General features: G+C 39.4%; 1 long non-coding RNA gene across 2 annotated transcripts; it reads right to left on the bottom strand.

The window, feature by feature from the left end:
• Positions 1-1,137: 1,137 nt before the first annotated feature.
• Positions 1,138-7,351, bottom strand: LOC123234610. 2 transcript variants are annotated; one of them, XR_006505347.1, is made up of 3 exons: positions 7,267-7,351; positions 5,043-5,166; positions 1,138-1,379 (listed from the first exon to the last, which is right to left on the bottom strand). It is a non-coding gene; the product is annotated as an uncharacterized LOC123234610 (long non-coding RNA). The 2 variants fall into 2 exon arrangements; XR_006505348.1 differs by lacking the exon at positions 7,267-7,351 and adding an exon at positions 6,323-6,362.
• Between the last annotated feature and the right edge of the window lie 353 nt (positions 7,352-7,704).

The raw sequence follows: 7,704 nt of genomic DNA, 5'->3' as shown, positions 1-7,704 counted from the left end.
ACCTCTTTAGTCTTTGAATGAGCCATCGAAGCCCATGTACTAACAACAGCTAACATTTCTAGAGCATTGTCAGGTTTGCAAAGCATTTTACAAATACTATCATCTCATTTGCTGCTGACTCCAATACTAGGTGTTAGGTTCCATTGTTATCCCCATTTTACAGAGGAAGACACTGAGGCTGAGAGACATTCCATGACTTGTCCAGAGTCCCGTACTGAGAAGGGTCTGAGGCCAAACATAAACTCGTCTTTCTGACTCCAGATTCAGCGCTCTCTCCCCTGCACCACCTTGTTACCTAGTCCCAGGCTCTGCTAGGCTTCTTTTTATCCATATATGTAAGAGAAGGGGACCATCATGTCTGTACTCACATCCATAGAGGATGACTAGAAGACTATGGGCTCAAAATTCTGCCCAAACCTGGGTCTTATTTCAGGAAGAAGCCCAAGTGTGTTATAGGCACCATCCATCTAGCTCCTTCTCTTCTTCCTGTTCAATTTTAGGTTCAGGTCATTGACCATGTGTAGTGACTGTCCAGATTATATTGTACTGATAGGCTGGTTCTACAGGGGCCATTCATCTGGCAAGGCTAGCCAATGGGTTTTCTTTGTCTCTTTGGTTTCTCTTGGGTGGGTCATTAATGTTTTTGCTATGTATAGATAGACACATAGAACCATAGAGATATATGTATGTGAATGTGTGTACATATATATGAGGGAATACCTCAGCTTTCAAAGAATTAAAATTTTTAACTGCACAGACAAATGATTGGCATGGATATACCACAGTATTTTTTCAATGAAGAATTACACAGGAGAAGAGGTGGAAAATCTGTCATTAAGGAAGGAAGGAAGGAGGAAGGAAGGAAGGAAGGAAGGAAGGAAGGAAGGAAGGAAGGAAGGAAGGAAGGAAGGAAGGAAGGAAGGAAGGGAAAAGGGAGAGAAGGAGAGAGGAAGGAAGGAGAAAGGGAGGGAAGGAAGGAGAAAGGGAGAGAAGAATAGAAGCTAGAGAAAAAAGATAGGCTAACACCTTTCTAACAACACTCCCTCCACCCACACCCACACCCACACACAAACACAAACATACCACAGATACTGCTTGCTGGAAGCCCAGTTGAATTTTTATTTATTTATTTTCCCCCCAAGGAAAGCACACCACGCCACCATTTGGTTAGCCGACCATGTTTTATTGCATCCTAAGTCCTCAGCCATAGCAAACACCACAAAGATTTTTCTGTACAGTGTCCATTAAAAAGTTGCCAACCACTCATTAAAAGTTCCAACGGCTGGTAGGAGAAACTATTCAGTACCTGGTGCTGAGATGTTAGTATATGACTTCCCTGTTGGAGTTTTCCTTGCGAATCTTCACACCTTTATCAGTAACTGGTGGAGAAAGACAAGTAGACTTGGTTTTGTGGTCCTTCTTTCCCAGGAACACAGGGGTCAAAAAATAATGCTCTTAGGACTTTCCTAGCACCCATATGTCCATGGCATTCTATCTATAGAACTGGAAGAGGAGTTTGCATTCTTTCCATGGCTCTCAGCTCACAACTTCTCAGCACTTTTTAAATTTATCAACCTGACAACAATCTTAGGAGTTAAGTTGTACAAATATTATTGTCCCCATTTTATAGATAAGAAAAAATGACCCCAAAGAAAGGAAGAGGCTTTTCCAAAATTACCAAGCAAGTAAATGCTGGAATAAGCCCCTATCCCAGCCCGAACACCAAGGCCATGCTGCTTTCCCTTCTAAATATTATTGAGATAAACTTGGAGAAATATGCCTGCAAATCCTATTAAGGTACTCTTATATTACAGACTTTTAGAAATGAAGGATACCTTTGTCTAATGTCTTCATTTTAAAAGTGCAAGATCTAGGGTCTAAGAGGTGAGAAGTAAAGTGATTTGCCATCCTCTAAGTTCCTGATTCCCTGAGGCTTTCTTGATTTGTTTTAGGGAATGGATTCCCACTCTAGAAATGGCAGTTATATTAAGGAAGCCTTAGATTTCAAGCTTTTCTGGACTTCAGTCACCACTATCTGGAATGAAAAAGGAACTTGGACTAGAATGTTTCATAGGTACTACCCAGCTCTGATGTTCTGGGTTCTGAGAGACCAGTCACTCAGTCAGGCATTTTTTTATTAAGTACCTATTATGTGTGGCTAGATGGTACAGTGGATAAAGTGACACATTTGGAGTCAGGAAGATTTGTCATCCTGAGTTTCATATCCAGCCTCAGATACTCACTAGCTGTGTAATCCTGGGGAAGTCACTTCCCCCAGTTTGCCTCAGTTTCCTCATCTGTAAAATGAGCCGGAGAAAGAAGTGACAAATCACTCCAGGACCTTTGCCAAGAAAACCCCAAAGAGGTTTCCCCCAAAAGGGTCATGAAGGGTCAAAGAGGACTAAATAATAACTAAACAAAAACTAAGTATGCCAGGCAGGATGCTGAATGCGTGTATAGAGAGACTTCGGAGGAGCTATAAACTTGGATAAGAGGGGGGAAAGTCATCTTTATTTTCACTAGCCTCTAACTGACATTTAGCACTTCCTTGGATGAAGAATTTTTAAAATAAAATAATTCTGAGACAGAGTGTTTTGGCTTCACCAGATTACCAAAGGGGCTCATGACCCAAGTTAAGTTAAGAACTCCTGTTCTAAGAGCCATCTTCCAGTTCTACCATTATAGAATGGCTCTAAGCTCTACTGTAGCTCTGACAGTCTGCATTCTAATATCCCTCCCAGCCATGATACTCTGAATTCTTATTCCTTTTTCAGACACATCTATTTCATAGTAATCCCATTTGGAGTTTTCTTGGCAGAGATACTACAGTGGGTTGCCATTTCTTTCTCCAGTTCATTTTACAGATGAGGAAACTGAGGCTAGCAGGATTGCATGATTTACCCACAGTCACCCAACTAATACAAGTGCTGGAGTCCAGATCTGAACTCAAGATGAGTTTCCTTGACTCCAGGCCCAGCGCTCTGTTCACTGCCCTGTGTTCTAAGGTCCCATCCAGTGAATGCTGAATCAGGCCCTTCTGTTCAGAGATTCCAAGGATAGAGCAATAAAAATTCTCCCAACACTGCTTTCTAGACAACAAATAAAAAACAAGCGAATGGGAGAGAATAGCCGGAAACATTCCGCACATGGCAGGAATTCACCCATGTCATTTCCCACTTTCACCTTGGCTGCTCAGTGCTCGGGGATCTCCCTTTGGACCCACATCCCAACTAGTAAAGGCCAGGGACGTATATTGAGATGCCAGCAGGGGGGATGGGGAGGAGGTGGGAAGAGCTGCTGTGTGTGTGTTTATTAGGCTCCAAAAGAAAACTCTGTAGTCAGATACTGTGTGATTGCTTTGCCTTTCCCCAAACTTGCTAGCTCATCATCTACGAGGCTTTGAAACCTTTTGGACACAGTTTACAGGACACATCCTGTTCTGGCGAGATAAGGAAGAATCCCTAGTTTCTCACCAATGAGCAACCCTTTGGGGAAACGAGCTGGCAGCAGGCTCATAGGAATGTGTGAGCAAGGAGCCAAAAGCTGAAACAAGCTGCCAGGAGAGAAGTCGGAGGTAGGACCCACTTGGGTTCCATCTGCTCCCCAGTGAACCCTGACATACTTCAGGGCTCAGCTCTTCCTTCAGAGGGTGGGAGAGGGCGGTGGAGTGGTAGGGGGAATAGCACTCACCTGTGACCCTTTGGAGGACTTGCCAAAACAAACATTTAAACTAGAGGTTCTCCTTAACCTGGGGGTCCTCCAATTTGTGTGCTTTTTTAAAAAACAAATATATCTTGATAAGTGTATTTAGATAAAATTGCTTTCCTTTGTAAGCCTATGTTTTATTTTTACATCTTAAAATATGATCCTCTGAAGGGTCTCATAGGTTTCACCAGCCTGCCAAAGAGCTCCATGACAGAGAAAAAGGTTAAAAAAAAACAACTCTGGCTTCTTTGGACATGGCTGGGCTTTAAGACCAGCATGATTTGTTATTAAGACTTAGTATAATACATAATATATTATATTAATAATTAATAATATATAATATAAAGTGTGCCGAGCTTAGATGTGAAGGAGGACTATTTAAAACCCTTCTCCAATGCTTGCTACTTAGGTATATCACTGTGAGGAGACTCAGTTTCCTCAGATGCAAAACTGAGTTAATAATACTTTCCCTATATCCCTAGCCTGCAGGGATGCTGTGAGAAAGGTCAATTTCATTCATTTCCAGAAGATTTATTTTGGAGCAAAGTACTTTGGAAAATGTATGGAATACCTGGGGAAAAGGAATCTATTTCATTCTGGAAGCTTTGGGGTTTTTTTAACCATCGCCTTCCATCTTAGAATCAATACTGTGTATTGGTTCCAAGGCAGAAGAGCAACAATGGCTAGGCAATGGGGGCTAAGTGATTTGCTCAGGGTTACACAGCTATCCATTTCTGAGGCCAAATTTAAACCCAGGACCTCCTGTCTTTAGGCCTGACATCTCTCAATCCATTGAAACACCTAGCTGCCCCTGGAAGTTTTGATTTAAAGTTGTTAGAGACTATACAGAGTATTTCATCCAACTGCCATTAAAATGTAAGCTCTTTGAGGTCAGGGACTATCATGTTTCCTTGTATTGGACCCACATTACTTAGAGCAGTGCCTGGCACATAGGGCTTAATAAATGCTCCATCTAGCTATCTATTTATTCATCCATCCATCTATCCATCTATCCTTTTGCTTTTTCTTTCTTTTTTTTCCATTCTTTCTACCATTATAGGAAAACAAGCACCAAAGATTTTAAGTGACTTGACTAAGGTCACATAGAAAAAAAAATGGAAGGCAGAGTCAAGACTCAAATTCAGGTATTCTATCTCCAAAACCCAAACTCAACATATATTCTAACAAAAATGTATTTAAAGTCAACATTTACTGAATACCAATGAGTGATCTTGACAGAAGAGAATTAGAGACTTTACCTATGATCAATTTCATAGAATTCCTACATGAAGAATCTCCTTCTATCAATATAGGGGAGCCCCTTTGCTACAACTTACAGTCTTATAGGAAAATCATGAGTTGACAGGTTCACAAAGCTGGTATGGGGGAAGGGGTAGGATTTGATCCCAGGTCTTGCTGGATTTGAGGGTACTTCTTTATCCACTACACCATGCCATCTCTCTGAAAGCAGAAAAAAAAAGATGAATATTTTTAAAAATCTTAGAGTCCAATGATATATATATATATGTATATATATATATACATACATATACATATATATATATAGTCAAGTAGAGGACAAAATGGTGGATTAGATTACAAGAAGCAACAAGAAATTTTCATGTGAGGTCTAAAAGGGAGGAGGGGTAGAAATCACCTCTGGTCAAGGGAATCAAGGAAAACCAGGTCTTGAATTAAACCATGATGGATGAGTAAGATTTCAGTTCAGAGGAATAGGAGATGTGATGTCTTAGACCAGGAATAGTGTGAGGAAAGTCAGAAAGTCAGAAAAAGAAAGAGAGGAGAGGAGAGGAGAGGAGAGGAGAGGGGAGAGGAAAGGGTGTGTTAGGGAAATGGGGAGTTGTCTTGTTTGGCTAAAGCATAGGTACAAAGTCAATTAACTTTTCAATATTATATATATATATGTGTATATATATATATAATATTCTCATACATATAAGAATATTATGTATAATGAAGAAACTCAATGAATTGCAAGGTTAGGAAAAGAGTGTCACCTGAGGTAAAAGCTTGATAATAGACTCTGTTTCCTTGATTTCCCTATTCCCTCTCCACATGTTTGTTGCTCACTACCTAAATCACAACAATGCTACAACAATACCCACTGCCTTTATGCAATGCATTTCACAGTTTCCACCAAAGCCAGAGCATGAAAAGAGAATTGCTTCTAGTGTTGAGACAGAGTCAAATGCATTTCTTAGAGATTCTTCAGTATCTTTTTGGAAGAATTTCATCAGAATAATGAGGACATTTCTGATCATTAGTTTATCCTATGCTAACAAGCATAGGAGCATCATTTTACCATTATAATTACAATGAGAAGGCTCGGTGATTACAGTTCTGCTTTTGTAACTTACTATCAAAATCACACTTATGCTATATTTGATGCAAAATCCTCAGTCAGAATACAGATTTAATCACATTGTTCCTTCTGACAGAAAACAATAGGAAGTACAAAATGTGTTTATTCTTGTCATTTTCAGGAATGTCTAGAACACTCCTCCTCCACCATTCATATTTGGAGATGTGAAGAAACATGAAGAACACTTTTTTTTAATCAAAAGACCTGAATTCAGATCTTGTCTCTTTCTCTTACCTTTATACAAGTCACTAAATCCCCTCAGCTTCAGTCAAAATGGGGATAAATTTAGTAGCTAAATCTCAGGATTGTTGGGAGGATAAAAAGTAATATTTGGAAAGTGCTTTGCAAACTTTAAAGAATTATGTAAGTGCTAGTAATGATGATGATGATGATGATGATGATAGTGATGATGATGATGATGATGATGATGATGATGATGATGATGATGACGACAAGCAACATTAAGCAAGTCTTCCACTAGAGGATTGTAGAGTCTCAGAATCACCAAACTTTTAGACCTGGAAAACCTGTAGGGATCACATAACTCTCTTTATTGAGGTGGACACTGAGGTCCTGAGAAGGAAGATGGCTTGCTTATGTCACATAATTAATTCATGTCAGTATCAGTATGAGACTCAAGACTTCTTAACTCACATTTCCATCTTTTTCTTTCAACATATTAGGATTCATTAATTTGGACAGATTTGATGCTATACAAACTCCTTTCACATTATAAAAGATCCAGAATTTAAGTAAGAAAAAATCTCCAAACCCTCCTTCCCATTTAATGACCCAAGAGGAACCCTTTTTCCATAAATTTCCATCTAAGCCATCTACTTTCCATTTAATTATAGTTATGGTGCAAGAGGCCAATGGCTATTCATACATAAGCTCATGGTCTGAAGAACGTGAAAAGAAGGATGCAGATGCAATTTTATCTAACACTTTTCTTCCTCTTACATCTTACAGAGGTATTTCATTATGGCTTAGGGACTGTTGTAGTGGTAAATGTTGAAAAACCAAATCTCCAGAAATTAATTCATGCAGAACACATTTTTAAATTTAATCTGCAGTATTTTCATTTTCTTTGTCACTTTCTAAATTTCAAACAATCAACAAAATAATAAATCAAGTCTTGGTTTGTAATATTTGCTGATTTTTGAGATGCAAATACTCACTCTGAATTTTAACAATCAGCTCTCCCAAGTCACTCCATTGAGATCTATCCAACATACTCCTTAGAAGCCATCTAGATTCTTGAAGGTATGACAGTTAAGAACCAATCAGAGTAGATTCTATGACATCAGAAGGAAGTCCAGCCAAGTCAAGTGTGGGAGGGTTCATTACCAGAAGGCTGGGCTCCAGGGAATGAATTTTTGTGAACATAGTCAACTTAAAAAGTCATCTCCAAGTGGTAGAGAAGGGTTTCCACCTGTGCCATTCCAGAGAGTGTCCACATGGTGACATCACTGGTCTTCCAGATACTGAAACATAAATGTTACATCAAAAGAGATTAAATTCCCTGGATAATTAACTCAACTATCCATTTCACTTTACTAGTGTAGACATAGTACAAAACTCCCCCTCTAGCATACATAATCCTTTAGACCAGCCCA

This window comes from Gracilinanus agilis, chromosome 2 (assembly GCF_016433145.1).
Source record: "Gracilinanus agilis isolate LMUSP501 chromosome 2, AgileGrace, whole genome shotgun sequence".
In the NCBI taxonomy this organism is placed as follows: domain Eukaryota; kingdom Metazoa; phylum Chordata; class Mammalia; order Didelphimorphia; family Didelphidae; genus Gracilinanus; species Gracilinanus agilis.
This window is presented reverse-complemented; position numbering and strand designations above follow the sequence as displayed.